The sequence below is a fragment of the Rattus norvegicus genome, chromosome 14 (assembly GCF_036323735.1).
Source record: "Rattus norvegicus strain BN/NHsdMcwi chromosome 14, GRCr8, whole genome shotgun sequence".
In the NCBI taxonomy this organism is placed as follows: domain Eukaryota; kingdom Metazoa; phylum Chordata; class Mammalia; order Rodentia; family Muridae; genus Rattus; species Rattus norvegicus.
In genome coordinates, this window is record NC_086032.1 from 8,701,763 (window position 1) to 8,722,051 (window position 20,289).

Here is a 20,289-nt window from a genome sequence, read left to right on the forward strand (position 1 = left end):
AACACACACACACACACACACACACACACACACACACACACACACACGCACGCACAGAACAAGGAGAGAAATTGCGGAAGATTACAATTTTGTCACAGCAAATAAAACCCAAGTTCCTCCAGCTCATTTTGTTTCGTCATTTGCTTACAGTACCTCAAATAATGGCTCGACCTGGGACAGTTAGTCAAAGCTGCCTGGGTATCTCACTATGTTTTTTTTTTCTTTTTTTTTTTTTTTTTTTTTCAGAGCTGGGGATCGAACCCAAGGCCTTGCGCTTGCTAGGCAAACGCTCTACCACTGAGCTAAATCACCAACCCCCACTATGTTTAACCCAACAATGTCCTACTGAAAGTTTGCGCCAAGCTCTGGTCTTTTTTTTTTTTTTTTTTGAAATAAAATATTCTCTATAAAATTTCAAACATTCAGCCTTTAGTACCTTAAGGAAATGTGCTAGATTTCCCAGGAGTCTCGTGGCCCAGTCTTATTCTGATGCTAGCATGTCCAGATCATCTCTGTCTTCTTAGTAAATGCAAAAGAATACGGAAGTGCAGACTCTTCGCTTTGCGATCTGCTGTACGCACACGACACCTCATCCTGCTACCAAAGAAGCTCGGAGTCTGCTCTTACCTCAGAGCTTTATAGCACTGACGTTCTGACACCCTTGGAGATGCAAAGCTAACGGGGTGAAGCCTATGTCTTCGAACGACTTCTGCTCATCAGCATCCAAATCTAGTCTTCGCATGCCACTGACTGTGCAGAATTTGCCTTTAGCTTTAGACCTGTTTAACCTCAGATCCACCTTACTGACTTCATAGCCATGACTACGTTTGTTTCCTCAAACAGTCTTGCCCTGTCTTATGCCGTAAGCCTGGGATCTAAGGACCTCTTCCTTCTTTCATGAAGTAATTCTGGGGTTGCAGAGACAGCTCAGCAGCTGGGAGCACTTGCCATTCTTGAAGAGGACCTGGGCTCAGTTCCCAGCACCTACATGATGGTTCTCACACATTTGTAATGTCAGCTCCAAAGGATCAAATATACTCTTCTGGTTCCCACGATAACAGGTACACACGTGGTACACAGGCATATAGGCAGGAGAAACACTCATTTATAAAATACAAAAGTTTCTAAATATTTAAAAACATTTAATCTATCTTACACGAATGACGATATTCAGTCACTCATACTATTTTGGAGAATGTGTGATCGCTAGAATACTTTGCTTATTTCAAAAGTTAGACCGTCTTCCCCAGCGGAATATGTTGTGTGGCCCAGAATAGTCGGGAGAGTTTCCCTTCAGGAAACAAGCCCACAGTCACTGGAAGTCACTTGAAAACTATTGCTTCTGAAGAAGCATGGATGGGTACATCAAACAGTGTTGAGACAGTCCACATGCATTTTCCGGCTTAGCCTAACGTGCAGGATTAGCTAATGAAATATGCAGCTCAAGTTTATCTTCCAAAGCAAGCAAGAATAAGGAGAAAAAAATCATCTAGTCATTTTCAAATCAGGTATAAAATAAAAATTTTTATTGACTGCTAGGTAGTCCATCACTTGAAAACATAACTGAGGGGTTGGGGATTTAGCTCAGTGGTTAGAGCGCTTGCCTAGGAAGCGCAAGGCCCTGGGTTCGGTCCCCAGCTCCGAAAAAAAAGAACAAAAAAAAAAACAAAAAAAACAAAAAAAAATAACTGATCTCTCATACTCTTTGTTATCCATTTAAATTCCAAATCACACACACACACACACACACACACACACATCCTAAAATTGATAAGAGTAAAAAAAAATAGATATTCCCAGAGACACAGACAAAAAAATAATTTTAAAAATATCATGGCTGCCAAAATCTTGAAACATTCTCTTAACTAAAACGAATGCCAGCCATAATCCCTTGATAGCATGTGTCTAGTTCCACCACAAGTTAATTATAAATGGCTCAGCTCTAACTTAGCAGTGTCACCTCCAGATGAGATCACCTGGAGTCAAGACAGCTTTCGTGAGTATCGAGAGCTGTCACAGGGAAGGATTAGATGGGCACCTTTGGAAGGCAGGACCAAGGTATCTTAGTACTTTACACTCCAATATGTTGAGCACAAAGGTTCCCAACACCAGCTTACTCACCAAAACATACAGCGCAGTGATCTCAGAGGCAAAATGAAATCAAGAAAATAATTCCACTAATGAGCTCAGTTGCTCTTGCTTCATTCATTTCTAATTTTTAAACACAGAGAAAGTCCCCACAACAGAACTTAAAATGTCAGCTGGGCATGGTATCATTTTGTGTTGGTTTAAACATCATGGCGGAGCACGCACAAGTTGGTCAAGCTGGTGTCATTTCGTCACTTTGGGGAGTGTAGACAAAACTTTCCTAACCAGGTCTCTAAGAAAGTTACAAAGTTAAGACATTGCAAATACATTCTCCTCTAAGAAAGATTCAGCATATTTGAGAACAATGCAGAGAATGAGAAAGGTAAACGTGGTTCCCTAAGGGTCTCTTCGAAGCAGCCACCATTCGGCAATGTGTTCCAGACAAGTACCAAAAAGCCCAGATGCATTGTGGGATTGGAAAAACTCATAATGTATAACACAGTAGTACAGATAAGGCTGTAAGTGCATAAATGGGATAACATTCCAAGCACCTCTGTATCTTACAGCTGCTGTCAAACTTTTCATGAATGGAGTTCTACCATGGTTTCCAAGAAAAAAAACTATAAATATAAATAAATTGTGGGTTGTATATGGATTAGTCAAAATAAGGGGTTTTGCCAATGATGTTGAAAACCTAGCTTTGTTGACAGCAATAATGTCTGCACGGTTTAATTTAGCGAAGAACATAATGAAATCCAATAATGCCGCTCCAATATATTGTCATGAGCAAGGCCTCAAGATGTCTACACTTTGCTTTAAAAACCACGGGAACCGAGTAAAGAGAAATGCAAGACCAGTGTGCCATTGTGAATTTAACCCTGGTTAATCTTCAGATAAAATGTCTCTTATAATCATCAGGGAACATAGCATAATAAAAATCATTGCCAAGATCTGTCACTATATAAAATGTCCAATATTTTAAAAGTTCCTCTAGGAAAAGGACAGAAGGATAGATTTTTATTGTACAGTGTCTCTAATAGGAAGCAGACCAGAACAAATCAAACCGAGCACAGGATGCCTCGTGGAGATGGGAACATCACTGGACACACAGCAAAGTCCCACCTCCTAGAATAACTGGGCCCTGCAGTTCCTGGCTGTTCCTATGGCTTTAATGAAGCATCAGAGAGGAAAATCAAGTAATGCCTACAAGAACCACTTTAGACACCTACAAGCTGTGATTTCATCCAAGTATCCTCTTACCAATCCAACCAGTTCCCCAGCCACTGGACAGGAAACAAAGTAATCTGTGTGGGCTAGAATAACTTCCAGGTGAGAGTCTTTCTGTAAGGCACCTGCTTCGAGGGCAGCCATGACTGACAGGTGATTTCACAGGAGCGCACCACTACCTGTCTAAGTTCCATGGGTGGAAACATGTAGAGTGATACCGAAAGAGGAAGTTCTCCTTCTGCTTTTACTTCTCCCTCAAATGTCAAGAAATACCCCTTCTAGCAAGTTCTTTTATGTGCTGTCTTAGTTAGGGTTTCATTGCTGTGAAGAGACACCATGACCGTAGCAACTCTTATAGGGGAAAGCATTTAATTGGGGCTGGCTGACAGTTCAGAGGCTTAGTCCATTATCATCAATGTTAGGAAACATGGCGGTATGCAGGCAGACATGGTGCTGGAGACATAGCTGGGAGCTCTACATTTGGATTGGCAGGCAGCAGGAAGAGAATCTCTAGACCTGGCTTGCGTACTTAGAACCTCTAAGCCCACTCCTAGTGACACACCTCCTCCAACAAGGCCACATCTACTCCAATAAGCCCACTCCTCCTAATAGTGCCCCTCCCTTTTGAGCCTATTGGGTATTTTTATTCAAACCACCACAGGTGCTACGTGCAAATGATTCATATTCGTATTTTTAAAAACACGGTCCTACAGTGATATCATAGACTGTGATAAAGCCATGGATCCCAGATTTATAACATGTGATAAAAAGTCACTCCCATTTTGAAAATAATATAGAATAAGAAAATTAATTTCTGTGTATTTGTCAGCTTCCTGTTATCGTGGCCATGCTTGAGGCAGTCCCTGAGGAAAGGGTTATCTTGTCTTACAAGTTTAGCGGTTTGACGTCATTGACCCCATCTCGCAGTAAAGCAGTCCTGGCATCTGGGGAAGAGGAAGACAGTCCCCCTACAAGGACCCACCCCTGTCACCTCCCTGTTGCACAGTAAGCTGGGAACCAAGCTGATGCCCACAGATCATCAGGGATGTTCTAGACTCAGATTCCAATCTTGAGCTGTTTCCTCGGAAGCCATTTCAATGCAAGAAAGCATTCAGAGAACTTGTCAGGGAAAGACGCGGAATGGGGGAAGAGCACATTAAAGCCCCTAAACACAACCTTCACTTCTTCCTCCTTCACCTCTTGCCCCAGCTGGCTAAGGCACCTCATAAACTAGGATGAATTATGGGGCTGCCTCTCCACAGATCTCCATGTAACAAAACCACAGACTTTCTTCTCATACAGCAAACTCCACACGTGAAGCAGGATGTGCTGGCTGCTTGAAGGTACCCCTCACTCTATCCCTCTTCCCAAGAGCTGCAGGGGACCCTTCCAGGCCACCATACCTGTTGCACATCTGTGCGTGCCAGCTGCACAAAAGAGAACTATTACTTCTGTGTGTCTTTCGACTTGTCTCCCCAAAAGCAGGGTTCGCACACAATCATTCCCAATCCCGAGATGGAGGAAACGGAAGTAGCAGAAAGGCATTGTGGGAGGGTGTTTTTCTTTGGAGCTGCTCATTGCTATTAGCGACAAGGACTGAATTTCAACGTAAAGCTCTTCAAAATGGACAGAACAAAATGCTGCCATCTACCTGGTCTCACCTCTCATGGTCTGACGCATTTCCTTTGGGGGCATGATGCATGTAATGAGGAGGTTGCAGCCACATGTGCAGGCGCTCCGCCATGACACCCTCCAGCCCATCCTTTCCTGGAGTGCTTCAGCTCTGCAGATGTGTCCTATTAACCCTGACCCAAAAGTGAATCAGGCTTCTGTAGCATTATTAACTGTATCACGAAGGTGAAAACCTTAGAAGAGGGATGACTCTCCAGTCATTAAAGACAGGTAGAATCTGTTAGATTCTTTAAGGTGTTCTTGAAGCTACTTGTTTATTAGTCGTAGGATGATGTCATTACTCAGCAAGGCGGGTCCAGCATAAGGCCTAGCCTATCATTGGATGAGAAGGAAGGGTAGGTGGGAAAAAGTCTACGAAGGGGGCGGGGGTGGATATCAAGATGGAGACAACAGAACAGAATGATCCAGATCCAGGTGGACCGGGTCGATTTTGTCTTGTCTAGGTGGGCGGTTTAAATCTTTATTAATTGGCAGTGAATTTGTTGTGTGAGGTATCGTGGATTGGGAATTTAACATGTAAATCTAATTGCTAAATTACAAGTTTCTGGAACTTTGATTTTACCAGGCTAAAGAGGACAGTGTGTGAAAGAAATGGCTGAGAGGCAGTTGGAGTGTGTGGATCTGTTTCTGTTGCCCTCCTGTAGCGAGAATGTGCAAGGGCCCGCAGAACAAGCGTGTGTGTGTGTGTGTGTGTGTGTGTGTATGTGTCTGTGTGTGTCTGTGTGTGTGTGTGTCTGTCTGTCTGTCTGCCTGCCTGTCTGTCTGTCTGTTGTGTGCCAGGCATGGTAACTACCACCTAGGGGACCGCGCTGAGAGGGAGGCCAAAAGGGAGACAGCAGCCGGGAGAGGGTGGCTTGTGGATCGTGCATGGCTGAGTAGAAGCCAGAACAAGCAGATCCGGCTCAAGGGAACTGATAGAAAAACGATCATTTTTATTTTTTACCGCAGCAATTATTTATTTATTCATTCCTTCCTTCATTCATGTATTTCTTTATGAATTTATTTATTTATTCAGACATGGTCCCACTGTGTAGCCTCAGCTCGCCTAGAAGTCACTATGTAGACCAGGTTCTGCTTGAGCTCACTGAGATCTTTCCTGTCTCCCTAGTACTGGGAGTAAAATGTGCACTGTCGTGACTAGCTAAAGCTCCAAGTTTTAGACCTGTATAAAATGAGATTTAGCATAAGCTGGACTCAGGAAGCTTCCGTAAACCCTTCATTACTAGAGTGTTCTTGCCTCCTGTGGTGGGTAAGGCTTCATCTATAATTAGAGCTAACACAGAATGGGAATATTGTACCTAGCTGTATATCATCAATAGTAAATCCTGGATCAGCCTTCACTAAGTATTTTGAGAATATTTTCTTAATTCACTTTTTAGTTCTAAGGTTACTGAGGAGTACTGAGCACCAAGCACTATGGGTGCGTGTGCAGCACTGAGCCCCAAGCACTGTGGGTTTGTGTGCAGCACTGTGGAAGGCCAAGGATGCAACTCTTTCTGTAGGACCTTGAACAAGTCCTTTATTCTCTGAGTCACATTTTTCCCATCTAGAAAAGAAGGGACCAGGCTGGATTGTCTGAAAGATCTTCTTTTTAAAGTCTAAGTCACTGGTAATTCAAACAGATCTGCAATTTCCTGTCTGTTTAATACAATTAACATTGTTTGAATTGATTCTTCCTCAGTACCAGCTTGGACTCTGTCTTGTGCTCTGTGCTTGACTGACCCATGAGGGTGAATTGTCCTTTTGTAAATATTAGAACAGTGTTCACGCTATCCAGTCATTCACACTGGGTTTTGATCTCCCTCCACACTCCTCTTTTCTTCCTCCCAAAGCTTTCCTCTTATTCTCTGGTGTGGGTGACAACCAGCAAAGTTACAGGCACACAGCAAGTGAACCTTGTTCCTCAAGGCTGATCTGGAAAGCAGTTCATCTTCTTAGAAGGCCATGGGACCTCTGTTCCAAGCTCAGACAGACCCATATTCTCCCCAAAGTCCAGGGGGCTGGGAAGAGGAATGGGAGCCCTGCCAAGTTGATAACTGCTGGTGAAACTCAAAGACCCATGGTACCACTGGGCTGAGGTGCATTTCTACAGCTCCGTGGAGCAAAAGCTCTAAGTATTGAATTCAGAGCAACAGAATTTGGTCTCCCCTGACATGGTGGGATACATCCATTTGCCAAGTGTATGCTGCCTTCAGGTTTTTAACAAATACTGCCACGTGTTTCAAAGAGTTTCCAACCTGACCAAAATGTGAATGCTTCACTCCTTCTTTAAAAGGGGAACAAGAATACCCTTGGCAGGGAATAGGGAGGCAAAGTTTAAACAGAGGCAGAAGGAACGCCCATTCAGAGCCTGCCCCACATGTGGCCCGTACATATACAGCCACCCAATCAGACAAGATGGATGAAGCAAAGAAACAGGAGCCAGATGTAGATCTCTCCTGAGAGACACAGCCAGAATACAGCAAATACATAGGTGAATGCCAGCAGCAAACCACTGAACTGAGTATGGGACCCCCGTTGAAGGAATCAGAGAAAGGACTGGAAGAGCTTGAAGGGGCTCGAGACCCCATATGAACAACAATGCCAACCAACCAGAGCTTCCAGGGACTAAGCCACTACCCAAAGACTATACATGGACTGACCCTGGACTCTGACCTCATAGGTAGCAATGAATATCCTAGTAAGAGCACCAGTGGAAGGTGAAGACATTGGTCCTGCCAAGGCTGGACCCCTAGTGAACGGGATTCTTGTGGGGAGGGTGGTAATGGGGGGAGGATGGGGAGGGGAACACCTACATAGAAGGGGAGGGGTGGGTTTAGGGGGATGTTGGCCCGGAAACCGGGAAAGGGAATAACAATAGAAATGTAAATAAGAAATACTCAAGTTAATAAAGATAAAAAAAAAGTAATAAATGATAGTTACCAAAAAAAAAAAAAAAAAGGCTTCCAACCATAGTCTTGCTTTTCCATTAAAAGGGCCAGTGAAATATCTTAACATTAAGAGCATACTACACACACACATACATATACCACACACACATCACGCACACATCACACATATAACACAACACACACAGACACACAACACACACACCATATACACACACACCACACACAGACACACAATACACACACCATATACACACATACCACACACACACAACACACACCATATACACACATACCACACACACACCACACACATACACCCATACATCATACATCTCACACACACACATACACCATACATACCACACACACACCACACACCACACACACACATATATTATATATATATACACACATACACACACCACACAACACACACACACATACACACACATATATATATTTTATATACACACACATATACACACACCACACATACACCACATACACACATACATATACCACACACATCGCACACACACCACACACACCACACATACACATATCACATACATACACACCACACACACACACACCACACACACATATCACATAAGTACACACCACACACACATATCACATAAATACACACCACACACACACATACACCATACACACCACACACATACATACACCATACATACCACACACACACACACCACACACCACACACACATACACACACATATATATATTTTATATACACACACATATACACACACACCACACACACACACATATCACATAAGCACACACAACACCCACACACATATATTATATATACACATACCACACACACATACATACACCATACACACCACACACACACATATCACATAAGTACACACCACACACACATACACCATACACACTACATACACACATACACCACACAACACACCACACAACACAATACACACACACATATATATTATATATACACACACCACACACATATATATTCTATATACACATATATATACACACACCACACACCACACACACACATACATATACCACACACACATCATCGCACACACACCACACACATACACCACACACACCACACATACACATACATACACCATACACACCACACACATACATACACCATACATACCACACACACACATACCACACACCACACACACATACACACATATATATATTTTATATACACACACATATACACACACACCACACACACACATATCACATAAGCACACACAACACCCACACACATATATTATATATACACACACCACACACACATACATACACCATACACACCACACACACACATATCACATAAGTACACACCACACACACACATACACCATACACACTACATACACACATACACCACACAACACACACACACCACACAACACAATACACACACACATATATATTATATATACACACACATATACACACACCACACACATATATATTCTATATACACATATATATACACACACCACACACCACACACACACATACATATACCACACACACATCATCGCACACACACCACACACATACACCACACACACCACACATACACATACATACACCATACACACCACACACACACATACACCATACATACCACACACACACACAACACACACACACATATATTATATATACACACACCACACACCACACACACACATATATATTATATATACACACATATACACACACCGCACACACACATACACCACACACACACATACATACACCATACACACCACACACACACACATATCACATAAGTACACACCACACACACACATACACCATACACCATACACACCACATACACACACAACACCACACCACACACACACACACACACACACACACACACACACACACACCCATATGCCACCTGATGCAGGTCCTTGAACAGCATTAATGACCACCCCAGTGTTGTGCTCTAGCACTCACTTGCGAATCCATTCTACAGCACTTTTTGTGATTGTTGACTAAGTGTTAGGTCTGATACGAGGCACTAGAGATACAAAGATCAAAGTCAATCTCCATGCAAGGAGACATCTCCTTGGTGAGGAGTCAGTGGATATGGAGAGTAGCCACAAATAAATCTTGTCTATTAACTTGAAGCTTGCCACCGGTTTTATGGGCTTATGGGTAGAAGGCCTCTGAACCGAAGTGATCCGGGCACCGCTGACAGATCACCCCCGAATGCACTGCTGTGCTATTGACTACCTCCTATTCGTACTACACACTCATGATGAGAAGCAACATGTAAGTGCTAAGTGTGAGTGTTCCCACCACCCAGTTAATAACTTAATGCTGACATCTGGGTCATGTGTCAAGCTTCAGGCAACATCCAAGCTATCACTAAAACGCGGCAGTACGATGTCATCAAATAGAGCCATCCGAGGATGATAAAATTTTATGTATTTTTATGCTTTCCTATGTACAAGTCAGCAAATCTGCACGAGTAATTTGTAATGGACATAAATTGATATTAATATAATGGCTTGTATTTAATGTAACCGTCCATTTTGTCTCGTGGGCCACAAAGTGTGTCATAATCATGAGATGCACAAGTTTTCCCGTGGGAGCCGTGCACTTGAGTCAAGAGAGGAAGCCAACACATGACAATTCAGCAGGGAGGGGTAGGAACATAGATGCCGTTTGCACTCACCGTGCGCTTCTTATCTCCAGACAGCACCCTGTTGGCTGAACACAAATAGAAGGCAGACAGCCCGGGAGCTCACTGATGCCCCCACCCAGGGAGCTGTTCCTGAGTACCCGACAAGGTTGGGAAACCCAAAGCAGGAAACCTCTAGCATTGCAGCAGCAACAGCGCAGAAAACTGTGAGCTAGAAGCTTGGAGAAAGAACAGGATGTATTCTCAGTGTATTTAAACCTAGGCCCCAGGCCGTGGATATCAACATCGAAGCGAGGATGGCTCTCAGTGCCATTAACAAGAATAGAAGCATAATTCATTGTGTTCGTGATACAAAAGGATCCAAAAATGCTCGTAAGTTAGATAGAAAGTCTAAAGTAAGTCACGGTACTTATCTGAGGGGACATGATAAAGCCTCACCAGTTATAAAAGAACTAAGCACAACACCAGAGGTACAATAAAAGCCTTAAGGTTCCAGTCCACAAGAAGCACAATGGGAGAACGCATGGCTTCCACCTCTGAAGAGAGCATGTGACTGCTTGGAAGGAGGACCTGGTTGTGTTGTCCCGGTAGACACTGGTGCATTCAGAACATGGGTATTGATCGGCGCAGTGACAACCTGAAGCACTGGTGTGGCCCAGAACAGTCCATCTCATCACTCTGAGCCCTGGTTGCTGGTTCTTGCCTCTGCTGGAGAGCTTCTGAGAGAGCCGTGTGCTGATAATTAAGAAGAGTCATCAGTCATTCTGTTTGCATGAATAATTTCTTTATGAAAATTTAATATTCCTCAGGTGAACTTTTTGAGACATCACTGAATTGGCAATATCCCAGTAATTTTCCACTTAAATCATATGCATAAGAAGTATCTGACACAATTCATTTGTCTCTTCAATTAAGATTCCTGTCAAAGCAGAAAAGGACATGAAAAATGGTACCAGATTCCGTGAGTATATAAGAGAAAAAGAAAACCCAACATGTTTCAGGCATTCGTTATGCACTAAACACATGTATTACTGAGTTTGCTTTAAAGATATTAACACTACTATTCCATCCATTGTCCATTTATTTGGCGTTGTGATAACTTAACCGACCTTAAAAGTGTAGCACACACACCCAGGATGAACAAACTTCTCTTTGCTTTGACTTGGGGGTACTTCAAGTGTAGCCTTTGTAATTTGGCTCTAATTAAGTTGCATGAGTGATGACACAGGGGTAAAACTCAGGAGCTATCTGGGAATGCTCAGTTGAGCAATGACGACTTCCGGATGAGCACAGGCCTCGTTGAGCCCAGATGTGTCTGCCAAGTGACTCTCTTCCTCCACATCTACAGTTTTTACCTGACTATCTCTATAACTAGCAAGGAGATGGCATTGTCCCATCTCAAGCCAAGTATTTTCAGCCATGCACACAGAATATTCTGCCGTGCTCAGTGATTACCCAGAGAATCGTGAGCTAATAATCCTCCACGCGGGTCAAATTAATAATCAGTCATCGTTGACGGCACACAAAGGCGCACGCAAGTAGTTTGGGCATATTTGGAAAATGGGCTGCTTTTATGTTTCAAAGTATTTGGACAACATCGGGGCTGTTGAAAAGCCTATTTCAAATTTCCCATCTTAAATAAATAAAAATCAATTATTTAAGAACTCTGCCAGGCAGTGCTCTGCTAGTCAAATTCAAATATGGGAGGAAGTAATCTGACCGCATTTTACAAAGACGCAGTTCCATGGTTGGCGTCGGGTCGGAGGGCTGTGACATCAACCAGTTTGCATTTAAGAGCCTCAAGAATCCACACATGGATTTACTATAACCCTTTCAGACTTCTCCAAACCCTGATCCAGACATGAAAGCGGTCCAGAAGGGTAAATTCACTCCCTTTGGGCATCGAGTGTTTTCCCAGGGCCAGCATTGGGCTGGCTGGCTCTCCAGTTTGTTTCCTATCGTCGTTGGGAGACGATATTTAGATGCTCTATTGTCCTGGACCTTTGGGAGAGAATTATGGTCTGCCTCCCGACCACATGACCCAGAGCCTCAGTCACAAAGCTGCTAACGTTGACCAGATGACAAACAAGGAAAACATCCCTGTTAAAAGCCTTCCAGGGGTCTCTTCAGAAAACAAAGCGTAAAAGGACAAGACAGACGACCAGCCAGAGGTCCCACCTACATCTCCCCACAGCCACTCACACTCTCTAGTGGCGTTCGGGCCGCAGCCCTCAGTCACTTAAGACTGTCGTGACGAGGGAGATACTCATGGTGTTTGACTTTCTTACAGCCAAGCCAAATCAAATGTACAGACACTGCTTCCTCAGATGTCTATATTTCACTTAAACTAGGATAAAGCAAAGAAACTGGAATATTGTCTCATCATGCATTCTAAATCAGCCCGGGTAGAGAATAATGGGGAGTTAATCAGATCACCGAGACTCTAATTCACTTGCTATTGATCGGGCAGATTCCTAATGGGATGGCAGACCAATTTCAAATTACAGTAAGCTGACTTGTCCTGGAATACCAATGACCAGGCAGGAGGATGAGCCAAAAGGACCATGAGTCCTGCTCTCCTGGTGCTGCCGGCGGCCCGCAGGACCGACTGTATAATCCGAAGCGGCATTTAGCTAATTAATAAGGGATTGATGAGAGCTTTGGTTTTGAAAGCAGCCATCTCACTTGAATAAACATGGGACCAGAGCCCCAAGGGGAGCGCTGGCATGGGCCCCAGAAGGTAGGTATACACTGAGAGCCAATAGAAAATAATGCAATTAGCTGAGGCTTTTAATGATATTAACCAGTGACTTCATAGGCACCCACTGCAGAGAGATTCACGTCTTACCTTGGCCAGCTCCGTGTTTCTGATTCCTTCCTGAGTAGGACTGAAAGCTCTGTCTAAGGTCAGCATACACACCTCTCTCTCTCTCTCTCTCTCTCTCTCTCTCTCTCTCTCTCTCTCTCACACACACACACACACACACACACACACACACATGCACATGCTTACTTTAGTTCATTTTTTTGTCGTGAAAAAGAACGAAAAAGGAGAAGAGAAAAGAGCGATGCGGCGGCGGTCGGCAGAAAGGAGCCCTTTCAGAGAGAGGAGCTAAGAACTGCATTTGTCAGGATCAGGAACAGCTAGTGTTTCTGCCCTGGGTGTGTGAACATGGGACCTATGTATTCATGTGGAATCCGCGTTCCCCCAAGGGCTGGGCTCACATATGACAAACAACCTACATAATAAGTAAAAGACCGAAACAGGCACAATTGTTCTCCCTAACAATAGCCACTTGGCTTATGCCCCCTTTGGAGCATTTTTTCTTCCTGTGTATGCCTGTGAGTGCTAGCACACATTGGTGTGTGCTTGATATCCATGTGGGTAGTACACATTCATGCGTCTGAACTGCAGGGTGGGTGTGCACGTGTGGTGTGCCAGACTGGGTAAGTCTACGTGCCACGTGGATTCACCTGTCCACTAGAATGCCCTCTCTTCCAAAGTCCCAGCGGCAGCCTGGCCTCACAGAGGAAGGCTCTGATGTGAACTGCTTCCTATACGCCTCAGACTTGGCTGTTTACTTCTGTCCATCCCTATCCTCCTTACAGATAAAGTATAGCCATTGTGCTCTAACTCCCTTTTGCCTGAACTGTACTCACTGAATATCTCCTTTAGGTAGTTTGACTTTTACAAACCAAGGCTGACAGCAGGACCACTCCAAATATGAGCCAGGCGTAATAACATCTCTATTTTACAGAAAGCTGTAGCAGGGAGGATAATGAATTTGCCTAAATTCATGTCTTTAGTAGACCTCTCTGAAGTCCACAGAGGTACACAGGTATGCCCGGCACCAGGAGGCAGAGGCAGGCAGATCTCAGGAATACAAGGCCAGCCTGGGCTACAGTCCTTGTCTCTAATAAACAAATGTCCACAGCTGTCACCTCTGTGTCAGCCTGGGTAGTGGCCTGGGGAGCAGACAGTGTCGAACAGAGAAAGACAAAGCTACTACTGTTGCTGTTGCTGCTGCTGCTGCTGCTGCTGCTGCTGCTGCTGCTGCTGCTGCTGGTGATGATGATGATGACGATGATGATGAAAACGATGATGATGACGATGACAATGATGATGATGACAATGACGATGACGATGATGATGAATGTCCACACTATCTGGCCATGAGGATTCTGGGGACTCTCCCGTCTCTGTCTCCCATCTTTCTGTCGCAACATGAGGATCACAGACATGTACACCCAGCTTTATGTGGGTTTCAGGACTTGAGCTCGGGTCCTCATGATTGTGTGGTAAGTGCTTTGTCCACTGAGCCATCTCTACAGTTCAAGGTTCATACAGTCATTCTAAAGATAAGGTTCAGATATCAGCTCGGATCCATAGATGGAGAAATCTACTTCTATGAAGGAGACACGGGGCAGAGATAGGAAACCGCTGTGTAGGAAGCCAAACTGCAGGTTCCAAGTGGAGGAAGACACTGGCCAGGCTCTTGGGACTGTCCCACGTCTACACAGGACAGCAATTCGAGTGCTGTGATCTTGCCCCAACCAGATTAAGCAGGAGCTGAAGGAAACAAACCATGGGACTTTCAGGGTCAGAGGACCTAGAATTCACCAGTAAAGTTACCCACAGTAGTGTAAGACAGGAACAAATACTGTGATCACCTGAGGGCCTCACAATGCTCTGCTCTGCCCCCCTGAGGGAACCACAATGCTCTGCTTTTCCTACATTTGTTAGCTTCTCCCCTGTCAGTATCTCTGCACAGTGATTAAGAAGTAAATCCCCGGAGATGACAAACACCAACAGACTTCCCCTGGAGCCCAGAAAAGAGAGAGAAGAGAAATTCCAGCTTAGTGATGGTTACAAATGGGTCCCGACTTGGTGTAAACGTTGCCCAGAATCCTCTAGAAAAGAAAGAGATACACGTGTCCGCCATCTTTGTCATGGGGTAGAGACAGCAAACACAGAAGAGAAGACATTCCTCCTTGTTTCACTCTTTCATGTTTCCGATAATTTCAACTTTTACAGGGAGTTGAAGGCTCAGTTGTCACGGGCCTTCTTGGTCAATAGTATTCAGCAGCTCATTTCCAATGAGAAAGGGACTCACTGGAAGCCAGTGTCCTTCCCTCCCCTCCATCCTTCTATTTGTGGACTGAAAAGAGAATGGTTAGAGTCACCACTCACTGTTAGGAGGCTGCGTGGGCCTTACTGATTCTCCTCTTCAGTTTCGTGATCAAAAAGCTTCTTCCACAGTAACTTCCTTTAAAATGAGCATCTGTCTGTTGCTAGGACCATGAGGTTTGAGCTCTGCTGAGGAGAATATGACTAGTTAGAGCTCCTGGGGTGCCGAAGAGGGGAGCTGACCACGCCAGCAGGTCAGGACTGTGGCACCATCTCATTGCCTTGTTGCTGCGTTGTCTTTTGTTTGGAGATAGCATTTCAGTCTGTAGCCCAAGGTGGCCTCAAACTCACAGCAGTCCTCCTGCCTGAGTCTCGAAATGCTCAGAGTTTAGGCATGAGTCAACATATTCATGCCAACTTCATTGATTTGGTAAGAAAATCCCCCAGCATTAAGAATATACAGAACAGAACAGTAAATGATATAAATGCAATAAGGTACAATGACACAATGTAGCAAGATCGTGGTGATATTAAGATTTATGAAATGTTGGTGCTGGAGGGATGGGTCAGTGGATTGCAGTGTTGTGCTCTGCAAGCATGAGGAATTGAGCTGAAATTCCCCAGCACTCATAAAATGTCAGGCATGGCTACATATGCCTATAATCCCAGTATTGGGAGGCAGAGACAGATAGAACCTGAGAGCTTACTAGCCAGACAGCGTAGTCAAAATGCAAACTCAAAGTTAAATGGTGGGAAACAATAGAAGACAATGTCTTACTCTGGCCTCTAAATGCACCATACACACATTATACATAGGTAGCAACACCAAGGCAATCTACAACATATATACATATACATATATGTATACACATCATGCATATATTACATATACATGCACACATGTGCATATCACATTCTTATGTACATATAGACACACCGCATACATCATATATACATCATGTAAATATGCACACACATATCTATTACATACATCACACATATTACATATACATATCACACATATACATATATACATACACATACACACACATATATATACACGCATACATCATATCACACATACACATATCACACGCATGCATCATATTCACATATCACATTAACATACACATATCACACATATATCATAACACATTATATGTATACATATATACATCTTATATTACAAACAAACATCATACACATGAATCATATATCACACTAACATACACATATTGCACACATACATCATACACATATATCCACACACCACACACATACATCATATACACATACCATACTCACATATACATATCATACACATATACATGCACATATTGCACACATACGCATACATCATACACATATATATACACACATCACATACCACATATATAATGCATATACACACATACACACAATTTAACGAATGAATAAATTATAAGAAAACAACACACGAGAGGCTTCGATTTGAGTCTTAGCCTGTCAAAACATTCTGTATTCTGTCTTATATATACTGCACATTAGGAAAATACTGAAGGTGTGTTGTCATTCCAGGAGTCAAAGATCTTTGAGCTAAATTTGTTTGACCAGCAAGGTTGCTGCACACCCGTGCCTACTGTGGCAATATTCACAATAGCCAAGATAGGGAACCAGCCTAAACATCCGCCAGGGTAAATAGAGAGAGGAAATGTGGTGTGGACACACAAAGGGGGTGCACTTGGCCATGAAGAGGAACAAACTATGTCATTGGCAGGAAAATGGATGGAGCTGGAACTCAACATGAGATTATGACAAGTCTCAGAAAGACTCAACTGTCTGTCGTGTGATCTCTGTCATACACAGAACCTAGAGTTAAATATAGATGCCCAACATGAGGTAGAAAGCAGGCTGTTGCGGGATGAAGAAGGGAAGACAAATGGAGGTGAGAGGGAAGAAGAGAGGGTAATGGGTGGATCCGGACGCAAAGTACATCGTATTCATCCGTGAAAATTCCCCAGTGGAAACGACTATTTTGAATGCTCATTAAAAATAAATAAGAGATCTCGGGTGAGCTCTGTCTCTGATGGAAATATCAAGTAATTCCAGAGCATTCCAGAGTGAGCAGATATTACGGCTACAACTGGGTTTCCACTAGGGTTATTATTACACATTTTTTCTTTTCTGGGGTATGAACTGCCACAGATGTCATCACTCAAATGTCACTTATGTCCAAAGTGCCTGTGAGTGGTATTTTTCAATCGAATTCCCCACCAGGGTAACCAATAGATGGACCTTTAAACCCTGACTAGTTTGATGTTACGGAAGCATATGTAACAGTCAGCATCGGCCATACTATACCGTGATAACAAATAAACTTCTAAATCTCAATGCTTTTCCCACAAGGACTTACCATGTGCTTCTCCAGTGTGGTGTGGTAAGGGACCCTGCCTGACCGTCACACACAGTCGCTGGCTAAGAAGGCTTCTACCACCTTGTGGCATTGCATCTCAACATTGCCAAGGTGGACAAAACAAGAGCCAAGGGATATTTGGAGCTTTTTTCTGTTGCACAGATGACTGTTGCTAACAACCCATTGGGCCAAACTAGATGTAAGGACCTAAGAAAAAATAAAGGATCTGAGAAGTATGACCCTCTGTGAGGCTGAATAGTTCATTAAAAGTAGACCTCTTGAGGCCTGACATGGCAATACATTCTTATATTCACAGCACTCTAGAGGCTGAGGGAGGAGGATCTGGTGTTCAAGACAAGGCTGGCCTATAAAATGAGTTCAAGACCAGCGTGAGCTAAATAGTAAGGTTTTATAAAAATGATGGATGGATGGATGGATGGATGGATGGATGGATGGATGGATGGTGGATGGATGGATGGATGGTGGATGGATGGATGGATGGTGGGTGGGTGGATGGATGGATAGATAGATAGATTGATTGATGAATGAATAAATAAGTGGATGGATGGTGGATGGATGATGGATGGTGGATGGATGGATGAATGGATAGATGGATGGTGGATGGATGGATGGATGGATGGGTGGATGGATGGATGGATGGTGGATGGATGGATGGATGGATGGTGGATGGATGGATGGTGGGTGGGTGGATGGATGGATAGATAGATAGATTGATTGATGAATGAATAAATAAATAAGTGGATGGATGGTGGATGGATGATGGTTGGTGGATGGATGGATGAATGGATAGATGGATGGTGGATGGATGGATGGATGGGTGGATGGATGGATGGATGGATTGATAACAAGGGTCATGGTGGCAGTGGTAATAGGGTGTATGTAGTTCTGTAATAGGATCAAACCCAGGGATTCTCATTTTGCTATCCGGGTGTTCTAAAACCACGCTCTATATCTAGATCTTGGTTTTTTGAGACACTATCGTAATCCAGGCTGATCTTCAACTTACAATCCTCTGCTTCAGCCACCTGAGTTGTGGAGTCATAGGCATGTGGTGTTATTTATGACTGGCATACGTTTGTAAAGCATCTCCAACGATAGTTTTAAAGATGGTTCTACACTCTTTATTCTTCAAACTATTCTAGCTATACTAAGTTCTGAGTTGCAATTTGAATAATTTTTCTATTCTATATTATTACCATATAATAAAATGATCCTCCCACAGACACGGTTTGGTCATTCTACATATCCATGTAAGCACCACTTTAGTCAAGAATCAGAACTCGTCTTTTGCCTCACACCATTTGCAGCAATGCTAATGCCATAGCTGGGTTTCCCCAGGGTAGTCAATGCTAACACCCCAGCTCTGTTGCCCCAGGGTACCCATTAGGGTTCTTCTACTCAACAGAGCCTCAAATGTTCTGTTTAATTTGTAGATGATTTTTTTATCATTGAAAGATAAAAATTAGAAGTACTGTATTACCCTTTGTTGTTCAGAAAGATTATACGATATTTAAAACTGTTCACCATTCATAATTTTCTATCTCATCCTTCATCTTTTACCCCTAGAAGCCAATGCTCTGCAGGAGGCAACATCGTGGTGTTGGCTGATTTAGAACCTGTTCGGCGGTTTCATTCATAGCTGGTGCAGAACCCAAGGGCACCTTTCCCTGTTGTATTTAAGATGTCGTCAAGACTGAATAAAGAAACAGACAAGCAAGAGGAGTTTTTTTCACAGAGGCTTACGGTGTGGAGGAAAATTATCCCACATACTGATGACAGCCATGACAACAGACGAGACAAGTTGACACATGTGAGTGTGCTTATGTGTGTAAGAAAGTCACTACAGGTTGCAAATAACTCATCGAAATGATGAAAGTCCTCTTCTTCCCTCAAAGTACAGAACTTGACAAAGAATGACAGTGTAGGCTCCTAGAATTAGCTGTGGCCCTCTCCAGTCAATGGGTACAGCAACCGACTACCTCCAAAGCCCACAGGACCCAGTCTGATACCCGCCCTTTCCATCCCGGTTGTCATAACCTCTCCTTGGAGGGAAAAGGAAGATTGCCAAGGAAGATGATAGCCCTCAGGGGGTGGGCAAGCACAATAGTGGCTGGCAGCTTGGTCCCAGGACACCAGAGAATTGACA